Below are 27,484 nucleotides of genomic sequence, written 5' to 3'. Positions count from 1 at the left end.
CCTGTCTATACTTCCTGCCTGGTTACTGTCCAATCAGCATTTTATTAAACCAGTGTACAAAAGCATTACTCCACAGCACCTCCAGCCTATAGAAATTTTTCTAAAGAATTTTTGGAATTTCAGGGAGCACTTATCTCTAAGTGGTTTTTGGGTTTTGTTGGGTTTTGTTTTGTTTTTGTTTTTGTTTTTTAAAGAAAGAAGCTTGAGCTCAGCTGCATCCAAGGGGAACTCAGAATCTCTACATTTTCACTTAAAATGTCTATGAAGGAAAGAATATCCTGATCTTTATAATCAAAACGATTCAGGAAAACAATGGAGCAGATGACATTGCATGGAGCACAGCCCAGGATGAATGTGGGATCATAGGGTGAGCCTGGAGAGTTGGGAACAATTGTAAAATGCCACTGAAATATATGTGTGTAAAAACACTGTATCTCTTAACAAGTAAAAGAACTTACAACAATTTAAGCAAGACTTACTCACAGACGGCCTGGTAGACATAACAATATGCATTACATCTGTGCATCATTTTTATGTTTAATATAATTTCAGTGATCTGGCCATTTTTCCAAATCATGAAATTGAGTATATTCAGTTTTCATCTTGTACTTTTATTGACTGGCCTGTTACCCCAGGGGTCTGTTGTTTTGGGAGGGGGAAATGGGACTTTTAAAATCTTCAGCAATTCAAGAATTCTGGGGAGATCCACATCTGTTTTTGAAGCCTCTAAATAATATGATACAAACATGCATGGGGATGGACGGCAGGTGGATCTGGGATGAGGTGAGGGTGTAAATATAATCAAAATACACTGTACAAACTTCTCAAAGAACAAATAAAAATGAAGGGGGAAAGTATCTCCCCCCAAAAAAAGAGGAAAGGGAAAGAATGATAGGAACTTAGGAACTTCTCCAGGACCTAATAACAAGATAGAAGTCTGTGATGAGTAACACTCATCATTGGTTTTCCTCAGTTCCTCCACAAGACAGAGAGCATCTTCTTGAACATGGTCCTTAATGCTCCTCTTCCCCATCCCAAAGTTTCACAGAGTCGTGAGTGAGGAAGGATCTCATCTCTTTCCAGATCCTCCCACCGCTGAAAACAATGCCTAAAAGAAAGAGCGGAAATGGGTAGGGAGATATCAAGTAAGGAAGGGGTGCTGATGGGTGGTTGCCACACAGAAAGCCAAGCTGGGTCTGAACAAGTTTTCAAGATTACATTCCTCAGATTCCCTGTGACCACAGCCCAACATACATACACAGACATGTAAGTGCATAGACATGTAGACTCATGAACATGTAGGCACATGGAAACTTACCATGGCTTTTAGCAATGTTATTAGCCACTGGAAAGCTCCCTCTTCCAGCAAACCCTTCTCCATGATCAATCAAGTTTTCTTTCATAACTTCATATCCATGCAACATCACAGCTTCCTGCCCAAGTACAGAGTGAGCACAGGGCCATAGACTTTTGAAAATTGGAAAATAAAGAGAGTAACTAAAAGTGGAGCAAAATAATGTCAGTGTTTGAGAGGCCATGCCTACTGAAAGACCAGATAGGCTGCCCATGGACCTTCTCCACTGTTTCTGTTACTACAGACCCAATTATCATGGTTGCCTCTAGTGTTGCAACAGAACACCAGCTGAAGCTTCCCCCACCCACCATCCACACCTCCTGTGGATCCCACAGACCATCCCACCCTATCCTTCCCTCTCTACCTCTTCGCTGTATCCCATACCCCAACTTAACCACAGGCCATACCTGCCAGCAGACCAGGTAGGATGCCCATGGGCCTACCCCACTCTTGCTGTTACCCAGAACCAATACTCAGGGTCATGCCTAGAATTGCAACAGACCAATTCTTCTTGGCCTCCCCCTGCCCAGGCTTCAAAACCAGTAAACATTCCAATGAGTACACCAGATAAGCAGGCCAGGAAAAGCACCAACACACTCTGAAAATTTGGAGTAGAAACAGAAATGAAGGTACAAAACACCCACCCAACCAAGATAAACCAAGAAACTAGCACCTAGACCTATAACCACCCCAAACCCAGATGTCTAGATGCTAATGTAAGAACACAATAATAGCCAGGACAATACATCTCCACTTGAACTTGGCTATTCTACCAGAGCAGACCCTGATTTTCCCAGCATAGCTAGAGCACAAGAAAAAAGATTTTTGTTTTAAGATTTATTTATTAATTATGTATACAATGTTCTGCCTGCGTGTATGCCTGCAAGCCAGAAGAGAGCACCAGATCTCATTATAGATGGTTGTGAGCTACCATGTGGTTGCTGGGAATTGAACTCAGGACCTCTGGAAGAAGAGCCAGTGCTCTTAACCTCTGAGCCATCTCTCCAGCCCCAACAAAAAAGATCTTAAACCAACTATGTGACGATAAAAGAAGTGCTTAGAGGAAATAACTAAATAACTTAAAGAAATCCAGGAAAACAAAAACAAACAATTAGAGTAAATAAATAAGCCCCACAAAGAAAGCCAGAAATACAAATAAACAATTGGAGGAGATGAATTAATTCTTTAAAGAAAGCCAAGAAAAAACAAACAAATTTAAGTAAACAACTAAAACTGTTCATGAACTGAAAATGGAAATAGAGCAATAAAGAAAACACAAACTGAGGGAATCCTAAAAATGGGAAGTCTAGGTAAATGAACAGGAACTACAGAGGCAAGCTTCACCAATAGAATACAAGAAATGAAAAAGAATCTCAGGCATTTAAGATACAATAGAAGAAATGAATACATCAGTCAAAGAAAATGTTAAACTTAAAAACTTCCTAACACAAAACATCCAGGAAATACTATGAAAAGACCAAGCCTAAGGTAATAGAAATAGAGGAAGAACAAGAATATCAACTCAAAGACCCAGAAAACATTTTCAACGAAATCACAGAAGAAAACTTTCCTAACCTAAAGAAGGAGATGCCTATAAAGGGACAAGAAGCATACCAAATATCAAATAGATTGGGCCAGAGAAGAAAGTTCCATTGCCTCATAATAATAAAAACACAAAGCATACAGAGCAAAGAAAGAATATTAAAAGCTGCAGAGGAAAAAAAACGAAGAAACATATAAAGGCAGAACTGTTCAAGTTACACCTGATTTCTAAAAGAAAAAGGGGCTTGAAAAGATGTGCTTCAGACTCTAAGAGACCATAGATGCCAGTCCAGATTACTATATCCAGAAAAAGTCTCAATCACCATAGATGGAGAAAATAAGATATTCCATCCTAAAGTCAAATTTAAACAATACCTATTTGCAATCCAGCCCTACAAAAGTTTCTAGAAAGAAAAATCCAAAACAAGGAGGTTAACTACACTCAATACATGGGAAATAATCTTACACCAGCATAACCAAAACACACACACACACACACACACACACACACACACACACACACACACACTCAAAACCACCCCCATCATCATCAACAACAAAATAACAGAAATTAACAATCACTGGTCATTGATATCTCTCAATATCAATGGCTTCAATTCCCCAATAAAAAGACACAAATTAACAGAATGAATGAGAAAATTGAATCTATCCTTCTGCCTCATCCAATAAATACACCTCAACATCAAGGAGAGACTTTACCTCAGGGTAAAGGGTTGGATAAAGATATTCCAAGCAAATGGACTTAAGAAACAAACTGGTGTAGCCATTTTAATATCTAAAAGAATAGACTTCAAAACAAAATTAATCAAAACCAGGAACAAGACAATGCTGTCTACTCTCTCCATATCTACTCAATATGGTACTTGAGTTCTAGCTGGAGCAGTAAGACAACTAAAGGACATCAAGGAGATATAAATTGGAAAGGATGAATTCAAAGTATCATTATTTGCAGATAATATAGTAGTATACATACATGACTCTGAGAATTGCATTAGGGAACACCTACAGCTAATAAATATCTTCAACAAAGTGGCAGGATACAAGATTAACTCAAAAATATCAGTAGGCCACCTATATGCAAATGGCAAACAGGCTAAGAAAGTATTCAGGGAAACAATACCCTTCATAATAACCTCAAATAATATAGAATATCTTGAGGTAACTAACCAAGCAAATGAAAGCCTTATATGATAAAACTTCAAGTCTTTGAAGAAAGAAACTGAAGAAGATATCAGAAGATGGGAAGATCTCCCATGCTCATGGATCAGTAAGATTAACAAAGTAAAAATTGCCATCCTACCAAATGCAATCAATAGATTCAATTAAATCCCATCAAAATTCCAACACAAATTTATACAGACCTTGTAAGGACAAATATCTACTTCATGTGGACAAATAAAACACCCAGGAGAGTTAAAACAATCCTGAACAATAAAAGAACTGCTGGAGGTACCACAATCCCTTATTTCAAGTTGTACTACAGAGCTATAGTAATAAAAAGCATGTAGGATTGCCATAAAAACTGACACATTGATCAATGGAATTAAACTGAAGACACAAACATAAATCTACATATATGGACACCTGATTTTGATAAAGAAGCCAGAAATATACAATGGAAAAAAGAAATCATCTCCCACAAACTGTGCTGTAGAAACTGGACTTCAGCATGTAGAAGAATGCAAACAGATCTGTATCTATCACCCTACACAAAACTCAAGTCCAAGTGGATCAAAGACCTACACATGAAACCATATACATTGTGTCTGATAGAAGAGAAGGTGGAGAACACCCTTGAACACATTGGAACAGGAAACAAATTCCTGATATGACACCTAACCTATAGTGCAGGCACTAAGATTAACAATTAAAAAAATGAGACCTCATGAAACTGAAAAGCTTCTATAAGGCAAAGGTCACTGTCAATAGGACAAAATGATAGGCTACAAAATTGGAAGAAATTTTCACCAACACCACATCTGATAGAGGCCTATTATTCAAAATATATTAGGAAATCAAGAAATTAGATGTCAAAAAGCCAAATAATCCAATTATTAAAAATGGGGTACATATCTAAACAGATTATCAACAGATTAACCTCAAATGGCTGAGAAACAGTAAAAGAAATGATCAACATCCTTAGCTATCAGGAAAATGTAAATCAAAACTACTTCTAGATTCTATCTTACACCTATCAGAATGGCTAAGATCAATAACACAAGTGAGAGCTCCTGCTGATGAGGATGTGGAGCAAGGAGAACACTCCTGCATTGCTGGTGGGAGTGCAAACTTAAACAGCCACTATGGAAATCAATATGGTGGTCCTTCAGAAAGTTGGGAATCGATCTACCTCAAGATCCAGCTATACCAGCCTTTGGCATATATTTAAAGGATTCTCCATCATGCTTCAAGGACCCTTGCTCAACTGTGTTCATAGCAGCATTATTCATAATAGCCAGAAGAGGTACCTGGTCCCTCTTAGGCAGCTGGGTCAGTGCTGTGGGATGGTCTGTATGACAAATGTGTTGTTGATTGGTCAATAAATAAATCACTGATTGGTCAGTGGCCAGGCAGGAAGTATAGGCGGGACTAACAGAGAGGAGAATTGAGAGAACAGGAAGCTGGGTGAGGGAGACACTGCCAGCCGCCATCAGGACAAGGAAGATGTAAAGTACCGGTAAGCCACAAGCCACGTGGCAAGGTATAGATTTATAGAAATGGATTAATTTAAGCTGTAAGAACAGTTAGCAAGAAGCCTGCCACGGCCATACAGTTTGTAACGAATATAAGTCTCTGTGTTTATTTGGTTGGGTCTGAGTGGCTGTGGGACTGGCGGGTGTCAGAGATTTGTCCTGACTGTGGGCCAGGCAGGAAAACTCTAGCTACAAATGGCGCCCAACGTGGGGCTCGAACCCACGACCCTGAGATTAAGAGTCTCATGCTCTACCGACTGACTCTAGCTACAGGTCAGTTGTATTTTTCCAAGGCACTGCCTAAGAGGTACCAGGTACCTCTTCTGGTTAAAGACCCTGGGTCCCCTGATGAGAGTTGCAGCCGATCTAAACCTGATCCTCAGTTGCCTCTGGAGTGCCTGCTATGTATGAAATTTATCTAAATTAGAGATTTCTCAGACTTTACACTCAAAACCCAACCACGCTAAATGGCCAGCAGAGGGCGCTCTTGATTTGAACATCCTCCTTGATCTTGAAAAGGTCTGCAGGCACACTGACACACGGTCTGAGCTCCCCTATGTCCAGGGCTTTTGGGGTCTGTTCTCCTGTCATATTCCTTTGTAGCCAGTGCTTGAAGGCCCAAATATTATTGACTAGGGTTATGGCGCCTCTAGATGCCCTTTCATCCAGGAGCTCCCTGACTGAGTCGCCTTAGTCTCTATCACCCCCCAACACCTACTCCTGAGCCCCGCCTACCCCTTCCCCTTCTTCACTGACACATACTCCACCTAGTGGCCAGCCTTCTTCCCTTTACCCACCTCTTCTTCCTACTCCCCTTGATAATAAAGGTTTAGGGCCAGTCTCTCCCACTTCTTACCAGGCTGTCTTACTTAACTCCTTCCGACTGCTCCCCCTTCTTCTTTACTACCCCAAAATCCACCTAATGGTCAACACCATCCTCTATATCCCTCTCCCACTATACCTCCCTCCTCCCAACCCTCCTCCCCTCTCCTTGCCTTCTCAGCCCCCTAACAACTACCCACACCCTGGTCCCTATCCACACACTGGTCTGCTCCCCCTGAGTGCTCCCCTGTGGCTTTTCATACATGATCCTGGCAGATCCCTGTTCTCCCCTGGCCCCTCTGATAGCTGCCCAGGTACATGTCCCTTTCTCCCTCCAAGATCTATCCCAAATAAAAGAGCACTGGGTATGGTGGAGCTTTTGGAGCGTAGGATCCATAGAATACAATATTTGGGACCAATGGACAGCTTTCTCCAGTAGGGAAGCCTGTAGGCAGTCCTGCTGTAACACCTTTGTGCTCACAAAATAATTAAATTCAGTGTCTCATAAGTTATTCTTCCCCTGAAATTCCAACACTAGAGGAGGTAGGGGAAGTTTTGTCTATTTTGTATGTATAAATGGATCTGTGCCTATAAGTTTTGTTGCAAACATGGAGCAGCAGTGACCTGTGTCAGACTCAGTGAAATATACAAATGTATATGTCCACTGCACGCTTGTTTCTGACTGGTTTTCAATGTGTAAGTTTGCTATGTTCCATATGTCTTGGTAATAGCTCAACTGTTACTGTTGCGGCTAGCTACCTGGGCTCAGAATTTACCTCTGGGTTTTGTGGCCACTGAATCCAATGTAATAACAGGAATTCATATGTCATTTGGATGTAAATAATATTAAAGTTGTTTTGTGTTGTTCTACTTTATTTAAAAGCTGGCTCTGGAATTGGGTTATGTCGCAGCCTTTTTCAGATCCAGGCATGCTTTTAAAGTCTCTATGTCTGAGGTTAAAAACTGCTAGAAAGAAAGAACAAGAGCAGAACAGTTAAGGGATTATTGGCTTATAAGTTATTGGGTATGGTTAAAAATCTGAAGTATCTGTAACAAGATTAACTTAAAATTCAACTCTGAGTTGGAGCCATTCTGAGAAACCTCATGTGGTTTGCAACCATCTTAACTAAGGGCAGCTACATGGACAGTTGCCATTTTGACTAGGGTTGGAGAAGGTGGATGTCATGGTTTCACTGCCACTTTGACTGCAGGAAGCCACTAGGTGTGGGCCAATCAAGGAGACAACAGATCTCCAGGGATACTTTTAATTTGGGACACAATTTTTGTATAATTCCTGTCCTGTCTTAAAAACCAGGTTTATAAAAGATAGGATTTAAAACATTGTTTGTTTAACAGGTTATCAAAGCTGCATCTCATTGTGTTCATATACAAGAACATATCTTGCAGGCAGTCAAACTTAGTAATATAAGAGTAATCCACTTGGTATTGATTTTAGAGACACTAGATCATTTACACTGTTAAAACATGGTTTTGCCTTCCAAAAATTATGATTGTCTTCATTCTTGAAATCAAAAAGTACTTTCATTTAATATTACCAGAACACATAGTTAAGAGATCTTAAACTTCTTTAAAAGGGAATTTTAGAGTTTTATAAAAATTTTAAATAAACTGGATATTTGTATGAAACAGTTTTCAAAATGTTTAAATGTATAAAGCTAGGAAATATTTTAAATTTTATAAGATATTTTATTATAATGTCTTTGCTAATATATAATCTTGATAAACAGATAAATAAAAGGTTATAACTTAGGACCACAGATAAACACCAGAAACTGAGCTATTCCTATCTTATGATACCTAAGCAGTCTGGCAAAAACAAAAACAAAAACAAAACAACTTTTGGATATCAGTCCTCTGTCAGATGTGGGGTTGGTGAAGACCTTTTCCCATTCTGTAGGTTGTCGCTTTGCTTTGTTGACCGTATCCTTTACTCTACAAAAGCTTCTCAGTTTCAAGAGGTCCCATTGATTGATTGTTTCTCTCAGTGTCTGTGCTAATGGTGTTATATTTAGGAAGTGATCTCATATGCCAATGCGTTCAAGACTGCTTCCTACTTTCTCTTCTAGCAGGTTCAGAGTAACTGGATTTATGTTGAGGTCTTTGATCCACTTGGACTTACGTTTTGTGCACGGTGACAGATATGGATCTATTTGCAGCCTTCTACATGTTGATATCCAGTTATGCCAGCGCCATTTGTTGAAGATGCTTTCTTTTTTCCATTGTGCACTTTTGGCTTCTTTGTCAAAAATTATATGTTCATAGGTGTGCGGATTAATGTAAGGGTCTTCAATTCAATTTCATTGATCCATATGTCGGTTTTTATGCCAATACCAAGCTGTTTTTATTACTGTAGCTCTATAGTAGAGCTTGAAGTCAGGGATCGTGATGCCTCTAGAGGTTGTTTTATTGTACAGGATTCTTTTGGCTATCCTGGGTTTTTTGTTTTTCCATATGAAGTTGAGTATTATTCTTTCCAGGTCTGTGAAGAATTGTGTTGGTATTTTGATGGGGATTGCATTGAATCTGTAGATTGCTTTTGGTAAAATTGCCATTTTTACTATGTTAGTCCTGCCTATCCATGAGCATGGGAGATCTTTCCATTTTCTGACATCTTCTTCAATTTCTTTTTTCAGGGACTTAAAGTTCTTGTCATATAGGTCCTTCACTTGCTTGGTTAGTGTTACCCCAAGGTATTTTATGTCATTTGTGGCTATAGTAAAGGGTGATGTATCTCTGATTTCCTTCTCAGCTTCTTTGTCCATTGTATATAGGAGGGCTACTGATTTTTTTTGAGTTGATCTTGTATCCTGCTATGTTGCTGAAGGTGTTTATAAGCTGTATCAGTTCCTTGGTGGAATTTTTGGGGTCACTCAAGTATACTATCATGTTAGACATCAAAACGCCCAACAGCCCAATTAAGAAATGGGCTATAGAACTAAACAGAAAATTCTCAACAGAGGAAACTCAAATGGCTGAAAGACATTTAAGGAATTGCTCAACATCCCTAATCATCAGGGAAATGCAAATCAAAACAACTCTGAGATACCACCTTATGCCTGTCAGAATGGCTAAGATCAAAAACACTGAAGACAGCTTATGCTGGAGAGGATGTGGAGCTAGGGGAACTCTCCTCCACTGCTGGTGGGAATGCAAGCTTGTACAACCACTTTGGAAATCAACATGGCGCTTTCTTAGAAAATTGGGAATCAATCTCCCCCAAGATCCAGCTATACTACTCTTGGGCATATACCCAAGGAATGCTCAATCATACCACAAGAGCACTTGCTCAGCTATGTTCATATCAGCATTGTTTGTAATAGCCAAAACCTGGAAACAACCTAGATGCCCTTCAACTGAAGAATGGATAAACAAAATGTGGTACATATACACAATGGAATACTACTCAGCACAGAAAAACAATGACATCATGAAGTTTGCAGGCAAATGAATGGATCTAGAAAAAATCATCCTGAGTGAGGTAACCCAGACTCAGAAAGACAAACATGGTATGTACTCACTCATAGGAGGATACTAGATGTGGAACAAGGATGACTGGACTGCTACTCACATCACCAGGGAGGCTACCTGGAAAACAGGACACCAAGAAAGACACGGGGATCACCCAATGATGGAGAAATGGATGAGATCAACATGAACAGCCTGGACTTGAGTCAGGGTAATGAAGGGCGAGGGTCGAGGGAAAGAGAGCTTGGGAGAGTGGGAGATCCCAGGTGGATCAAGAACAGAGAGAGAGAACAAGGAATAGGAGTCCATGGTAAATGAAGACCACATGAGAACAGGAAGAAGCAAAGTGCTAGAGAGTCCCACAGAAATCCACAAAGATACTCCCACAACAGACTGCTGGCAATGGTCGAGAGACAGCCCGAACTGACCTACTCTGGTGATGGGATGGCCAAACACCCTAATTGTCATGCTAGAAACCCCATCCAACGACTGAGGAAACTGGATGCAGAGATCCATGGCTAGGCCCCGGGTGGATCTCTGGGAGTCCAATTTGCAAGAAAGAGGAGGGTTTATGTGAGCGAGAATTGTTGAAACCAAGGTTGGACAAAGCACAGGGACAAATAGCCAAATGAATGGAAACACATGAACTATGAACCAATGGCTGAGGGGTCCCCAACTGGATCAGGCCCTCTGAATGGATGAGACAGTTGATTGGCTTGATCTGTTTGGGAGGCATCCAGGCAGTGGGACCGGGTCCTGTGCTCATTGTATGAGTTGGATGTTTGAAACCTGGGGCTTATGCAGGGTTGCTTGACTCAGCCTGGGAGGAGGGGACTGGACCTGCCTGGACTGAGTCTACCAGGTTGATCTCAGTCTTCGGGGGAGGCTTTGCCCTGGAGGAGGTGGGAATGGGGGGTGTGCTGGGGGGAAAGGGAGAGGGGCGGGAGGGGGGAGAACAAGGGAATCCGTGGCTGATATATAGAACTGAACTGTATTGTAAAATAAAATAAAAAAAGGAAAACAAAACAAAACAAAACAAAACAAAACAACTTGGAACCACTGGTTTAGAGAATGTCCTTACATAAGGTCTATTTAAGCTAAGAGAGACGGATTTAAAGACATACGTCTAACCTCCTTGTTTTTGCTAGCACTGATAAGCTATAGCTATTTTGGTAAACTAAGTCACACAGGGTTTATTATGTTCTGTAATGCTAGACTAAGTAAGAACCAAAAAAGTTCCCAATCTCATGTACACTTTGTTTTTAAGTCTGATCTTGATACTAAAAGAGTGTCAAATCAAAATTGTTGTTTGTATTATTAGCTGTGGTGATATTGTGTTCCCCAAAATATTGTGTACCCTAATAAACTTATCTGGGGTCAGAGGACAGAACAGCCACTAGACAGACATAGAGGCCAGAAAATGGTGGCACACACGTCTCTAATCCTATCACTTGGGAGGCAGAGATCATTCTGGATCTCTGTGAGTTCAAAGTCACACTGGAAACAGCCAGGCATGGTGACACACGCCTTTAATCCCAGGAGGTGATGGCAGGAAGCAGAAAGGCTTATAAGGTGTGAAAACCAGGAACTAGAAGCTTTTAGGCTTTTGAGCAGCAGTTCAGCTGAGATCCATTCAGATGAGGACACAGAGGCTTCCAGTCTGAGGAAACAGGATCAGCTGAGGAATTGGCAAGGTGAGGTGGCTGTGGCTTGTTCTGCTTCTGTGATCTTCCAGCATTCACCCAATAACTGGCACCAGGTTTGTTTTTATTAATAAGAACTTTTAAGATTCATGCTACAATAAGCTGTTAATGATAACTAAGCCTTGAGATGTTCTGGACCATACTTAACAGATAATGGTCCTCAAACTATCAGAAATTTGCTAAATATTTAAGATATTTAAATGTATATGACAAACAGAGACTCCTAGATCCTAGCAGTGACCCCCAAGGTCTCCACAAAGACAATAGACACAACAATGGATGACTCCACCTGGACTGTGGTAATGCTAACTACTGAATAAGACTGCCCCAATACCTCAACCTCCAGGGCTCAGCCCAAATTGTAGACAAACAGGATACTGGATAATTGATTGTCCCACATTGCCTAGACAAAGTAAGGTCAGTCCCTCCCTTCTTCCACAGAAAAGCCTTTCATCTTCTGGGCCTTGCAGACAAGACTGTTGTCTTGGTACCCCTGCACTCAATGCCATGAAGAGTGCAGGAGCCTGGGATAATTGTCAAAGTAAAGGATTATGGATTAATCTCTGTCATTTTGGTTGGTCCTTCTTAAATCTCTGATCACATTGGTGTCTAGTATAACTGTAGTTTTGTTAGATAGGCAGCTGCCGACAATAAGCTCCTCCCCCTGACTCCCTTAAGGCTACAGCTACCTTAGTAGTTCATTAGATAGTTAAAGCTACTAGGTCTCTTGTTTAAAAAAGGCAGACAAACTACCTTCTCACAAACTTCGTATAAAAGGATAAACAGGGTTCTGATGTGGTTAACTATTTGTGTTGCTGGTAAATGATTAAACTCCATAAAAGGTCTAAGTTGTGTTGGTCTAGGAAAAATCTCTTGTCCACAATCTCTCCATCCACCTCCCTGTGCCTTCTGGTAACACTGGTCCTGCAGCTAACACTCTGTGGACAAGCTGAGTTTGCTCTGATTTCCTCTTCCTCTTTTAAGCCTGACTTGGGCTGGACACGTTGTGTAGTCTTTCTTCCAGCAACAATGGGCATCTCCTTGTCTTCAGCTCTGATGGCATCTGGCTCAGGCACAAGCACCATAGCACACCCAGTTACTGTAACTACAAAATTATCTGAAATTGATTTCATTGATATCAAGAGATATAAATGACCAGTGACTGTTAACTCTTGTTATCTTGTTGGTGGTGATGATGGTTGTGTGTGTGTGTGTGTGTGTGTGTGTGTGTGTGTGTGTGTGTGTGCTTCCCTTCTTTGCATTTTGCTGGTATGAGATTATTTGTTGCCTGTGTGTTTCTGGGTTTAGTTACACTCTTTGGGTTTAGTTTTCCTGTTAGTATCTTCTGTAGGGCTGGATTTGTGGATAGATATTGCTTAAATTTGACTTTGTCATGAAGTATCTTGCGTTCTCCATCTATGGTAATTGAAAGTTTTGATGAGTATAGTAGTCTGAGCTGGCATCCATGGTCTTTTAAAGTACGCAATTCATCTGTCCAGACTCTTCCGTCTTTTAGAGTCTCAGTTGAGAAGTTGAGTGTAATTTTAATAGATCTGCCTTTATATGTTACTTGGCCCTTTTCCTTTGCAGCCTTTATAATTCTTCCTTCTGTATGTTTAGTTTTGATTATTATGTGATGTAGAAACTTTCTTTTCTGGTCTAATCTATTTGGTGTTCTGTAAGCTTTTCATACCTTTATAAGCATGTCCTTTTTTAGGTTAGCAAATTTTTTTCTATGATTTGGTTAAATATATTTTCTGAGTTTTGAGCTGGGATTTTTCTCCTTCTATTCCTTTTATTCCTAGGTTTGGTCTTTTAATAGTGTCCCAGGATTCCTGAGTGTTTTGTTTTAGGAATATTTTAGATTTTCTTTGACTGATGAATCTATTTCTTCCATTGCGTCTTCAATGCCTGAGATTCTCTCTTCCCTCTCTTATATTCTAGTGGTGACATATGCTTCTGTATTTCCTATTTGCTTACCTAGATTTTTCCATTTCCAGATTTCCTTATTGTTTCTACTTTAATTTTCAGTTCTTGAACAGTTTCCTTTCTCTTTTTGTTTGGTTTCTTTGTTTCTTTTCTTCTCTTTTTTTTGGCATTCTTGGCATTCTTTAAGGGTTTTATTGATTTCTTCCATTTGTTGTGGCCTGCACCTGAGCAACTAAAGTTCTCTGGCACTAGATGTAGGGACCAGTTGTGGGATGGATGGTGAGGTGGGGGAGTGGTGGGATGGGTCTTTGGGAATGGATTCTGGGGAGTGAGGCAGTTCAACTGGCAGGTGGGTCACTCCCTGTTCTTCTGACTGGTGTGGCCTGCACCTGAGCAGCAGAAGTCTGCACTATATATTTTAAATTACTTTCTTTTTTTAAAAATTTATTTACATTTATTTTATGTGTACTGGTGTGAAGGTGTCAGGTCTCCTGGAACTAGAGTTACAGACAGTAACTGCTATGTGGGTGCTGGGAATTGAACCAGGGTCCTCTGGAAAAGCAGCTAGTGCTCTTAACCACTGAGCCATCTCTCCAGCCCCCTTAAATTACTTTTTTAGACATGCATAACTTGTATCATTCTTTTTTTCTTGACCTATATAATTTACTTGTCCTTTCCTCATAGCCTTTAGAAACTCCAAATCTTTCTTAGTGTGAACCCTGTCAGCAAGGTAAACTATACATGTGAAATAGACTGACCAGGAAGCTGGGTGTTTTCTGTTGTTAAAACTACAGTTAGACATCATTGTCATCAGAGATCTGTGAAGGATAAAGTTGAGTAGGAATTATAATTTAAATGGTTTTCTGTAACAGTTAAAATGACAGAGACTTATTTAGACAGTCATTTAAGGCTTACATGTTTCACTGCAGAAGCAGTTGGTCTTCATCTGTCAGGAAAGAGCAGCATTTAATCTTCAGTTTTCTCAAAAAGCAGTGGGCTTTCAGCTGTCAGACTCAGGTCTGAGGAATTTTTCCTGCAGAGGAAGAACTTGGGGAAATTAACCTTACTTTGATGAAACAGGCTACAGCAGTCAATGTAGTGTCCACAGTTTTTGCAGGTTCCTGGTAACAGGTAAGGCATGGGGCAGTTTTTCACAGTGGTTGGCATTGCCATAATCAAGGCAGAGTCATTGGTGCACCATCTCATCTGTTCTCTTTGGAGACCTTAAAGTTTATTTTTTTTCTAGGAGAGGTCTCTGTTTTTTTGTGGAAAGGTTTTTATTTAACATTTTAAATGCCATATTCAGCAGATCTCTGAGGAGTTTGAGGACCAAGTACCTATTAGGTATTCCTGATCTTAGGCTTAACCTTGAAAATATATTTGGAGGCTAAATATAGCTTATTTTTGTAGTTTATGATAACTAAAAGGATAGTTATGAACATATTAAAGAATCTGATTATTTATAAGGTAACTGATTATTAACTTGTATGTTTTATTATTTTTAATAGTTTATTGTAAATTAATGTAGCTTTAATAAGATTAGGACTTGCAGCTTTATCCCTGTTAACTTTGAGCCTTAAAGCCTGAGTTGAAGATTTTCTTGGACATCTTTAGCTTGAAAACAATCTATCAACCATAGTGTAGTAAGCTTTTGTCATTAGAGAATATTACAGTTCTTTTTCTAAGAAGACTCCATTTAAGCTGTAGGTAATGTCATGACAGGAAAGAGTTAAGGCAGGCCCGTCCTTTTTCACATAAGTCATGTTGCTGAAAATCATTTTATACAAGTTTCAATTTGCATACAAAATATCCAGAGTAGCTCTTTATAGGAAATCAGTGCATTTAACATTGATCTCTTCCGTAATGAAAACATGTCCAGCCATTAGTGCAATAGTGCTATATGCCTATGATAGTCATACAATTCACTTGTCTTCAACTTAAACTATACAAGAGTTATTTAGAACTATTAAGGCAACATGAAAAATAAATAAAAATAAATAAAAATAAATAAAAATAAAAAATAAAAATAAAAGGCATAATAAAAATATGATACACTTTTTATTATAATTCAAGGTTTGTCTATCACTGCACATAGTAATTACTAATTAAAGAAAAATAGTTTGATGATTTAGGAAATGGAATTTTTACATATTCTTCAAGTATTATATCATGGGTTTTTATTTATGTCATATAAGTTAGTGATTTTACAGACACTACTTTATTACAGGTAGAAATTAGCCTAAGCAATACAGCATAGGTAACATGTTTCACACACACACACACACACACACACACACACACACACACACCCCTCACTAATATGATTTAGTGGCATCTACTTATCACCTATGTGGTTTTCTTCTCAAATTCATAACTGGAACAACCATACAAAACCAGCTGGAGGAACATGCTAACAGACTCGTGTCCTGAGCTTTTTATTAAGGTCAACATACTGAAAGGAAGTGAATAAAAAAGAAAAAAAATATAATGCCCTTTTCTGACCTCCATAGGCACAAGGAATGCATGTAGTACCCATGCATACATACATGAAGGCAAATATTCATACACATAAAAAGGAAGAAGAAATAATGAAGAACTGTAACCTGAATCTTAAAAGGTATTATTAATAAAAAACCCAGAGCCAGATGTTGGGGTGAAAATTGAGACATCACGGGAATGAAAAAAGCCAGCCACAAGTTCTTACTGCTAGGAAATCCTCAGCCCAAGAAAGATACTTCCTGTGTACTCACACCTATATACCTTTCTGCACCCTATCATCTTACTTCCTCTCTCCACCCAGGTACATAACTTCTTCTTTCCACCCAGCTCTATCACTTCTTGTTGTCTGTACAGACCTCCAGATCTCTATGGTTAACTAGTGCTGGGATTAAAGGCATGTACCACCACACCTGGCTCTGTTCCCAATGTGGCCTTGAACTCACAGTGATCTGGATAAATCTCTACCTCCCGAATTCTAGGATTAAAGGCATGTGCTATCACTGCCTGACCTCTATGTTTTATATAGTGGTTAGCTTTTTCCTCTGATCCCCAGGCAAACTTTGTTAGAGAACAAACAAAATATCGCCACAAAAGATGGAACATTCTTTTTTATTTGTGCGTGCTTAACTATAATTGTCTTTGAATATTCTTGAATTGAACATGAACAGTGTTCCCTCCATGGCTATCATAAACACAAAACATACCTATCTCAATTTCCAACTCAGGAATACAGTTGTGAGCGTCCTCCACAGAGATGCCAGCCTTGCATGGCAGACAAGACAGGGCAATGGGAATATTGAACACCAACCCTGTCCCTAAAGTACTTCACTTTGGTGAGCTAGCTGGAGAGGTAGACACCCAAAGCAATAGATGGCTAATGGCCTCAAGGCCAGCCAGAAGGCTTACTGGGAAGAGAGCAGAAAGGGGAACATAAACTTTTCTAGGCTATTCATATCATGGATTTTTTCCCTCCTTCATCTGTGACAGATAGTTTTGTTACATACATTACTCTAGATTGGCAGTAGTGGTCTTTAGGGGCGTGGAATGCTTTGCTACAGGCTCTTCTGGCTTTCAAGGTTTCCATTGAGAAATCAGTCATTTTTGATGTGTTTTTCTTCATATATGATTTGTGTTTTTCTCTGGTAGCTTTCAATACCTGTTTTGTTCTATATACTTAGTTTTTAAACCATGATATGCTATGAAAAGTTTCTTTTCTGGTCTTGTCTTTTTTGGTGTTCTGGGTGCTTCTTGTATTATTGGGTAAGTTTTCTTCTACGATTTTGCTGAAGATCTGATCTATGCCACTAATCTATGACTATTCCCCCTTGTCTATTCCTATATTCAAAGGTCTAATCTTTTCATGGGGTCTCATATTCCCTGCATGTTCAGCTCATGTGTTTTTAATTTTTTTCATATTCCTTGCTTACTTTGTCTTGATCTTCTACTGTATTCTTGTGTCCTGTCACTATATTTTCTGCTTTATTCATCTGCTTCTTAGGCTTTCTCTTGAGTCTTTTACTTGGGTTATTGGGTTTTTCAAATCCATCTTCATTTTATCTTGATTCCTCTTCAGTGTTTCTATCTCCTGACTGAATTACAATTTCAAACCCCTAATTGTATTCATCATTTTCACCAGACTTCTACTTGAGTTTTCATGGGCATCACGCTGGCGTTGTTTTTTATTTTTGTTTTTGTTTTTTTTCAATTCCTTCGCTTTAAGTTCATGGAGCATCTTATTTTTGTCTTTTTTAAACTTGAATTTTTTGTTGATGTATTTTATGTATACCAGTGCTTTGTCTATGTGAATACTTACATACCAAAAGAGGCAATCAGATCCCATTATAGATAGTTGTGAGCCACCATGTAGCTTCTGGTGATTGAACTCAGGATCTCTGGAAGAGCAGAACAGTCAGTGCTCTTAACCACAAAGTCATCTCTCCAGCCCCTCCTTGATTTTTTTTTTATGAAATACAAGAGTCTTCTTTTAAATTCTGTGTCCTGGGGTTCATCTTAGGTAATCCTCTTTGGCAAATAGTTCTATAGGACTGGTGGATTTTGTAGAGGAAATACTGCCTTTATCTTTTATATTGTTTGTATTTTTGCAATGAGATCTGAGCATGTTGACTTCTTTTATTAGTTCTACGTCTGATATGGACAAAGCAGGTTTGGACTGAATACAGGGTGTGTGGGGTAGGGTGGGCCTAAAGGTTGGCTATGGCTTAGATGGAATGCAGTCAGATGGACACATAAAGATCAGCTGATATAAGCCTGGCAATGGTGGCGCATGCCTTTGATCCCAGCATTCAGGAGGCAGAGCCAGGCAGATCTTTATGAGTTCGAGGCCAGTCTGGGCTAAAGAGTGAGTTCCAGGAAAGGCACCAAAGGTACACAGAGAAACCCGTTTTCAAAAAACCAAAAAAAAAAAAAAAACCAACAAAAAAAACCCAGCTGATGTGAAGGAAATGTGTCATTGTCCAAGTTTGTTGTGAGGGCTAGATCTGGTGTTGGGAAGTGTATGCAGAGGATGATCAGGCTGAATTACCCTGTTCAACACCGGAGCAAGATACACAGGATATGGTTGAACATGGAGGTTGGAAATTGGCTCAAGAGGCTTATAGGTTGAGGGCAGGTGAAGGGTGTGTTTTGGACAGTGCCTGAAAGTTTGGATTCACACATAAGGAGTGTCTCTACTAAATCAGGGAACAGAGTTTCGGAAGTGTGCAGACATACCCAGCTTTCATGTGGATGCTGGGAATCTGAACTCAGGTCTTCATTCTTGTGCCATAAGTGCTTTCAGCTGCTGAACTGTCTACCTAGTTCAGTAATAAACATAAAAGAATTCATGAAAGTTAAGAATATAATGATATATGAAAATGGGTATATTAACCAAAGACACATAATAACTATGACAAAATTTATGATTTTACATGTATATGTACATAAATATACATGTGATATAAAAGGAATAGAAAGGGTAAACAATGTGAAAGCCAGTCAAAAAGTACCATATATGCATAATAAAACACAGATATAAAGGTCATAGAAAAAAATGAGAAATAATAGTTGAGGCCCACAAAATATTAAATAGGAGTCTGTTTAATTAAAGGAAATACGTTATGCAGCTTAAGATGCTCACTACCAGTAAATGAAGAATTTTTTTTCTTTTTTTTTTAATTTTTATTTTGCAATACAATTAAGTTCTACATATCAGCCACAGATTCCCTTGTTCTCCCCCCTCCCGCCCCCCTCACCTTCTCCCCAGCCCGCCCCCCATTCCAATCTCCTCCAGGACAAAGCCTTCCCCACATACTGAGATCAACCTGGTGGACTCAGTCCAGGTAGGTCCAGTCCCCTCCTCCCAGGCCGAGCCAAGCGACCCTGCATAGGCCCCAGGTTTCAAACAGCCGACTCATGCAGTGAGCAGAGGACCCGGTGCCACTGCCTGGATGCCTCCCAAACAGATCAGGCCAATCAACTGTCTCACCCACTCAGAGGGCCTGATCCAGTTGGTGACCCCTCAGCCATTGGTTCATATTTCATGTGTTTCCGTTCGTTTGGCTATTTGTCTCTGTGCTTTATCCAACCTTGGTCTCAACAATTCTCTCTCATATAAACCCTTCTCATTCTTGCTAATTGGACTCCCAGAGATCTACCCGGGGCCTAGTCATGGATCTCTGCATCCAGATCCCTCAGTAGTTGGATGAGGTTTCTAGCACGACAATTAGGGTGTTTGGCCATCCCATCACCAGAGTAGGTCAGTTTGGGCTGTCTCTCGACCATTGCCACCAGACTGTTGTGGGGGTATCTTTGTGGATTTCTGTGGGCCTCTCTAGCACTTTGTTTCTTCCTATTCTCATGTGGTCTTCATTTACCATGGTCTCCTATTCCTTGTTCTCCCTCTCTGTTGTTGATCCAGCTGGGATCTCCCACTCACCCAAGCTCTCTTTCCCTCGACCCTCGCCCTTCACTACCCCCACTCATGTCCAGGCTGTTCATGTAGATCTCATTCCATTTCTCTGTCATTGGGCGATCCCTGTGTCTTTCTTGGGGTTCTGTTTTCCAGGTAGCCTCCCTGGTGATGTGAGTAGCAGTCCAGTTATCCTTGTTCCACATCTAGTATCCTGCTATGAGTGAGTACATACCATGTTTGTCTTTCTGAGTCTGGGTTACCTCACTCAGGATGATTTTTTCTAGATCCATCGATTTGTCTGCAAACCTCATGATGTCATTGTTTTTCTCTGCTGAGTAGTATTCCATTGTGTATATGTACCACATTTTGTTTATCCATTCTTCAGTTGAAGGGCATCTAGGTTGTTTCCATGTTCTGGCTATTACAAACAATGCTGATATGAACATAGCTGAACAAGTGCTCTTGTGGTGTGGTTGAGCATTCCTTGGGTATATGCCCAAGAGTGGTATAGCTGGATCTTGGGGGAGATGGATTCCCAATTTTCTAAGAAAGCGCCATATTGATTTCCAAAGTGGTTGTACAAGCTTGCATTCCCACCAGCAGTGGAGGAGAGTTCCCCTAGCTCCACATCCTCTCCAGCATAAGGTGTCTTCAGTGTTTTTGATCTTAGCCATTCTGACAGGCGTAAGGTGGTATCTCAGAGTTGTTTTGATTTGCATTTCCCTGATGATTAGGGATGTTCAGCAATTCCTTAAATGTCTTTCAGCCATTTGAGTTTCCTCTGTTGAGAATTCTCTGTTTAGTTCTATAGCCCATTTCTTAATTGGACTGTTGGGCATTTTGATGTCTAATTTCTTGAGTTCCTTATATATTCTGGATATCAGTCCTCTGTCAGATGTGGGATTGGTGAAGATCTTTTCCCATTCTGTAGGCTGTCGCTTTGCTTTGTTGACCGTATCCTTTGCTCTACAAAAGCTTCTCAGTTTCAAGAGGTCCCATTGATTGATTGTTTCTCTCAGTGTCTGTGCTAATGGTGTTCTATTTAGAAAGTGGTCTCCTATGCCAATGCGTTCAAGACTACTTCCTACTTTCTCTTCTAGCAGGTTCAGAGTAACTGGATTTATGTTGAGGTCCTTGATCCACTTGGACTTAAGTTTTGTGCACGGTGATAGATATGGATCTATTTGCAGCCTTCTACATGTTGATATCCAGTTTTGCCAGCACCATTTGTTGAAGATGCTTTCTTTTTTCCATTGTGCACTTTTGGCTTCTTTGTCAAAAATTATTTGTTCATAGGTGTGTGGATTAATGTCAGGGTCTTCAATTCGATTCCATTGGTTCACATGTCGATTTTTATGCCAGTACCAAGCTGTTTTTATTACTGTAGCTCTATAGTAGAGCTTGAAGTCAGGGATTGTGATGCCTCCAGAGGTTGTGTTATTGTACAGGATTCTTTTGGCTATCCTGGGTTTTTTGTTTTTCCATATGAAGTTGAGTATTATTTTTTCCAGGTCTGTGAAGAACTGTGTTGGTATTTTGATGGGGATTGCATTGAATCTGTAGATTGCTTTTGGTAAGATTGCCATTTTTACTATGTTAGTTCTGCTTATCCATGAGCATGGGAGATCTTTCCATTTTCTGACATCTTCTTCAATTTCTTTTTTCAGGGACTCAAAGTTCTTGTCATATAGGTCCTTCACTTGCTTGGTTAGTGTTACCCCAAGGTATTTTATGTCATTTGTGGCTATAGTAAAGGGTGATGTATCTCTGATTTCCTTCTCTGCTTCTTTGTCCATTGTATATAGGAGGGCTACTAATTTTTTTGAGTTGATCTTGTATCCTGCTATGTTGCTGAAGGTGTTTATAAGCTGTATCAGTTCCTTGGTGGAATCTTTGGGGTTGCTCAAGTATACTATCATGTCATCTGCAAATAGGGAAAGCTTGACTTCTTCCTTTCCAATTTGTATCCCCTTAATCTCCTTATGTTGTCTTATTGCTCTGGCTAGAACTTCAAGTACTATATTGAATAAGTATGGGGAGAGCGGACAGCCTTGCCTCATTCCTGATTTTAGTGGAATTGCTTTGAGTTTCTCTCCATTTACTTTGATGTTGGCTGTTGGCTTGCTGTAAATTGCCTTTATTATGTTTAGGTATGTTCCCTGTATTCCTGATCACTCCAAGACCTTTATCATGAAGGGGTGTTGGATTTTGTCAAATGCCTTTTCAGCATCTAGTGAGATGATCATGTGGTTTTTTTCTTTGAGTTTGTTTATATGGTGTATCACATTGACAGACTTTCGTATGTTGAACCATCCTTGCATCCCTGGAATGAATCCTACTTGATCATGGTGGATAATTGTTTTGATGTGTTCTTGGAGTCTGTTTGCCAGTATTTTATTGAGTATTTTTGCATCAATGTTCATGAGGGAGATTGGTTTGTAGTTCTCTTTCTTTGTTGTATCCTTGTTTGGTTTAGGAATCAGGGTAATTGTAGCCTCATAGAAGGAGTTTGGTAATGTTCCTTCTGTTTCTATTGTGTGGAACAATTTAGAGAGTATTGGTATTAACTCTTCTTTGAAGATCTGGTAGAATTCTGCACTGAAACCATCTGGTCCTGGGCTTTTTTTGGTTGGGAGACTTTTAATGACTGTTTCTATTTCATTAGGGGTTATTGAACTATTTAAATAGTTTATCTGGTCTTGATTTAATTTAGGTGTGTGGTACCTATCCAGAAAATTATCCATTTCTTTTAGGTTTTCCAGTTTTGTGGAATAGAGATTTTTGAAGTATGAACTGATGATTCTCTGGATTTCCTCAATGTCTGTTGTTATGTCCCCCTTTTCATTTCTGATTTTGTTGATTTGGATGCTCTCTCTCTGTCTTTTGGTTAGTTTGGATAAGGGCTTGTCTATCTTGTTGATTTTCTCAAAGAACCAACTCTTTGTTTCATTAATTTTTTGTATTGTTCTCTTTGTTTCTATTTTATTGATTTCAGCTCTCACTTTGATAATTTCCTGGCATCTATTTTTCCTGGGCGACTTTGCTTCTTCCTGTTCTAGAACTTTCAGGTGTGCTATTAAGTCACTAGTGTGAGATTTCTCCAGCTTATTTATGTGGGCATTTAGTGCTATGAATTTCCCTCTTAGTACTGCTTTCATAGTGTCCCATAGGTTTGGATATGTGGTGTCTTCATTTTTGTTGATCTCTAGGAAGTCTTTAATTTCTTTCTTTATTTCTTCCTTAATCCATTGGTGATTCAGTTGGGTATTATTCAGTTTCCATGAGATTGTAGGTTTTCTGTAGTTTTTGTTGTTGTTGAAATCCAACTTTAGACCATGGTGGTCTGATAGAACACAGGAGGTTATTCCAATTGTTTTGTATCTGTTTAGATTTGTTTTGTGGCCAAGTATGTGGTCGATTTTAGAGAAGGTTCCATGGGGTGCTGAGAAGAAGGTATATTCTTTTTTGTTAGGATGGAATGTTCTGTAGATGTCGATTAAGTCCATTTGAGTCATGACATCAGTTAAGTCCTTTATTTCTCTGTTAAGTTTCGATTTGGGAGATCTGTCCAGTGGTGACAGTGGGGTGTTGAGGTCTCCCACTATTAATATGTGGGGTTTTATATGTGATTTAAGCTTTAATAATGTTTCTTTTACATATGTGGGTGCCCTCTTGTTTAGGGCATAAATGTTCAGAATTGAAACTTCATCTTGGTGGATCTTTCCTGTGATGAGTATGTAATGCCCTTCTTGATCTGTTTTGATTGATTTTAGTTTGAAGTCTATTTTGCTGGATATCAGGATGGCTACACCCGCTTGTTTCTTAAGACCATTTGATTGGAAAGTCTTTTCCCAGCCTTTTATTTTTAGGTAGTGTCTATCTTTGAATTTGAGATGTGTTTCTTGTATGCAGCAGAAAGATGGGTCCTGCTTTCGTATCCATTCTGTAAGCCTATGTCTTTTTATAGGTGAATTAAGTCCATTAATATTGAGGGATATTAATGTCCAGTGATTGTTCATTCCTGTTAATTTTTGGTGGTGATGTGTGTGTACTTTTCTTTGTTGGGGTTTACTGCTGTGGCTTTATCTATTGCCTGTGCTTTCGAGGGTGTATCTGACTTCCTTAGGTTGGAATTTTCCTTCTAGTGCTTTCTGTAGGGCTGGGTTTGTGGATAAATATTGTTTAAATCTGGCTTTGTCATGGAATGTCTTGTTCACTCCATCTATGATGTTTGAAAGTTTTGCTGGGTATATTAGTCTAGGCTGACATCCATGGTCTCTTAGTGTCTGCATTACATCTGTCCAGGTCCTTCTGGCTTTCAAAGTCTCCATTGAGAATTCGGGTGTTATTCTGATAGGTTTGCCTTTATATGTCACTTGGCCTTTTTCCTTTGCTGCTCTTAATATTCTTTCTTTATTCTGTACATTTAATTGTTTAATTATTATGTGGCGAGGGGACTTTTTTGGGGGGTCTAGTTTGTTTGGTGTTCTATAGGCTTCTTGTATCTTCATAGGCATTTCCTTCTTTAAGTTGGGAAAGTTTTCTTCTATGATCTTGTTGAATATATTTTCTGTGCCCTTGAGTTGGTATTCTTCTCCTTCTTCTACCCCTATTATTCGTAGGTTTGGTCTTTTCATGGTGTCCCAAATTTCTTGGACATTTTGGTTCATGACTTTGTTGGATTTAGTGTTTTCTTTGACTGATGAATCTATTTCTTCTATTGTATCTTCAATGCTAGAGATCCTCTCTTCCATCTCTTGCATTCTGTTGATTATACTTGCATCTGAGGTTCCCAATCGTTTTCTCAGATTTTCTATTTCCAGCATTCCCTCTGTTTGTGTCTTCTTCATTTTTTCTATTTCCCTTTTCAGGTCTTGGACTGTTTCCTTCATTTGTTTCATTGATTTTTCTTGATTTTCTTTCAGTACTTTATTGTTCTCTTCCAGGACTTTATTGATTTCTTCTAATTTGTTTGCCCTTTCCTCTAGTTGTTTACAACGTTCTTCACATTTTTTTGTCTTTTCCTCTACACGAGCCTCTAGCTTCTTCATGATGACATTCATAAGGCTATTTTCTTCTGCTTCTTCCAATTTCTGATGTTCAGGTCTAGGTGTTGGAGGAGGGCTAGGGCCTGGTGATGCTGTATTGCTATTCATTTTTTTGTATGTGTTTCTGCCTTGACGTCTGCCCATCTCCTTGTGGTTCGTTCTTGGCTTTATCTGCCCACTTGGTTCAGACAGAGCTGACAGATTCAGGAAGTCTCTCTCTCTTGTCCAGATGGGAGCTCTCTTGTCCAAATTGGAAGTCCGGGGCAGGATGGGAGCTCTTGTCCAGAAGGGAAGTCCGGGGGAGGATGAAAGCTCCCTCCCTCTCTCTCTCTCTCTCTCTCTCTCTCTCTCTCTCTCTCCTCCAGACGGGAAGTCTGGGGCAAGATGGGAGCTGGGGGCCGGCCTCTAAGTCTCAAGAAGAGGCTTGGGGCTTGGGCGGATGGGCGTGGGGGCAGGGCATGGAGACTGCAGGGTCTGCCAGGGGTCTTGGAGAAGGGGATCCTTCCCGGTGGGGCTAGAAGGGAACCTGCCCGGTGGTCAGAACCTGGGGCCAAGTTGGACAGGTCTTCCCCGGAGTGGCTGGTGCCCAGGGATGGGGTCGGGGGCAAGTTAGGGGACTCACCTGTGCTTCAGAAGGGAAGTCCGGGGCAAGATGGGAGATGGGGGCCGGCCTCTAAGTCTCAGGAAGAGGCTTGGGGCTCAGGCGGATGGGGGTGGGGGCAGGGCATGGAGACTGCAGGGTCTGCCAGGGGTCTTGGAGAAGGGGATCCTTCCCGGTGGGGCTAGAAGGGAACCTGCCCAGTGGCCAGAACCTGGGGCCAAGTTGGGCAGGTCTTCCCCAGAGTGGCTGGTGCCCAGGGATGGGGTCGGGGGCAAGCTAGGGCACTCACCTGTGCTTCAGAAGGGAAGTCCGAGGCAAGATGGGAGCTGGGGCCTGAAGCCCATTTTTATCACATTATGGTTATTATAGTTCTTGATCATCTACAGTGAACCTTGTCATGGCTCAGAGCTCAGGTATTTGTTATATAAGGATTGCAATGAATTTTCACACCAGAACTCCATGTAGACTACCCACCTGCCTACTGACTGCCCCCACTCTCTCAGTGCCTACACACCCTACCCATAATCACCCCTCCCATCCTACCTACCATGTGCCAGTGCCCCAAGGCCGACAGAAATGCCCTGTTTGAACAGAGGCCACTCTACTCTGACCTACAGATCCAGCCTATAGGTGTGGAGACTCTCTTGTCAAACACAGGCCACTCCAGCCAGAAAACCAGACAAGAAACAGAAACCAAGTAACAAAACACTCATACTACTAAACACATACTTTTTTATATACAGATTTAATGCTATACATCAAACTTCTGATGCCATATTTACAGGTTTAGAAAAACAACAGAAGACTGCATAAAGGATCACAAAGAACCAAGAATAGTCAAGGCACTCCTAAAGATAAAAACTCTGTTGGAGGTGTATCAATATTGGACCGCAAATTATATTATAGAGCTATACTGATAGACACAGTCTAATACTCATAAAAAATATCAAGTAAACCAATGAAATAGATGAAATGATGCAGAAATACATTAAAAAAGCTAGTTTTGAAATGTAAACTTGTAAGTCATCACAATGATTCTGTTGAGCAGTCCAGATTTGGCAACTGCTACTACAAACACAGAGAGTGGGCACCATAGAAGCTGCACCATAGGCATGCAGTGTTTCCTGGAAAAATAGGTCCTTGTCTGGCAGCATTCTTAGCCCCAGACTTAGGTTTTGCAAAAATTAAAACTGGATATAAATATCACCAAATATGCTCAAAGTTGGCTTCTTTCCTACATGTCTTGTTTTATTCCATGTCTATTGGTATTTAGTTAAATTAGGTATCAGTTTGTTCTTTAGAGTCCAGCACCAAATAGATAACCTCAGTAAAAATACATGTCTAAAGTTCTACCTGAGTTATTGAATAAAATATTACTCACTATTGACCTTCAAGCAAAAATAATGAAAAAGGGTGCTTTTGGGTTTTTTTTTTAGATAGGAAATATTCACAAATTTTGCAATTTTGTGGCATTTTTTTCTTTTTATAAAATACAATGAAATGAATATCTTTTCACCTGAATCCTTGTTCATTACTGAATTCCTGACAAGATACAGCTGCAAAAGTCATGAGGTACACAATACACTGCAAGAATTTAGACTGTAGGATTATTTATAGCAATATTTCCTCTTCTACTAGCTTTTAATTTAAAGTAGCTTTCAATTTATCTTTTTTATCAAGGTATTGGAGGAGCACAAAGAATACATACATTAGTCAAGGATTGGCTGATGTTCTTTGCATCTATCTGGAGGAAATTGCCAATAATAGGGAGAGGGGTGGGGCCAGGAGGGAGCTTTCTTCTCTCAGAGCTCTGTCTCCAGAGTGAGAGGAGAAGCAGACAGGAAAGACTGAGCACCAATGCTACAACTGGATCCAT

General features: G+C 40.0%; 1 pseudogene; it reads right to left on the bottom strand.

Annotated features, from left to right (window-relative positions):
- Positions 1–188: 188 nt before the first annotated feature.
- LOC131902785 (cytochrome P450 2C26-like) lies at positions 189–27,484 on the bottom strand (annotated as a pseudogene).

Source organism: Peromyscus eremicus, chromosome 1 (assembly GCF_949786415.1).
Source record: "Peromyscus eremicus chromosome 1, PerEre_H2_v1, whole genome shotgun sequence".
Classification (NCBI taxonomy): domain Eukaryota; kingdom Metazoa; phylum Chordata; class Mammalia; order Rodentia; family Cricetidae; genus Peromyscus; species Peromyscus eremicus.
The sequence above is the reverse complement of the archived record's forward strand: the minus strand, read 5'-3'. Positions and strand labels throughout refer to the sequence as shown.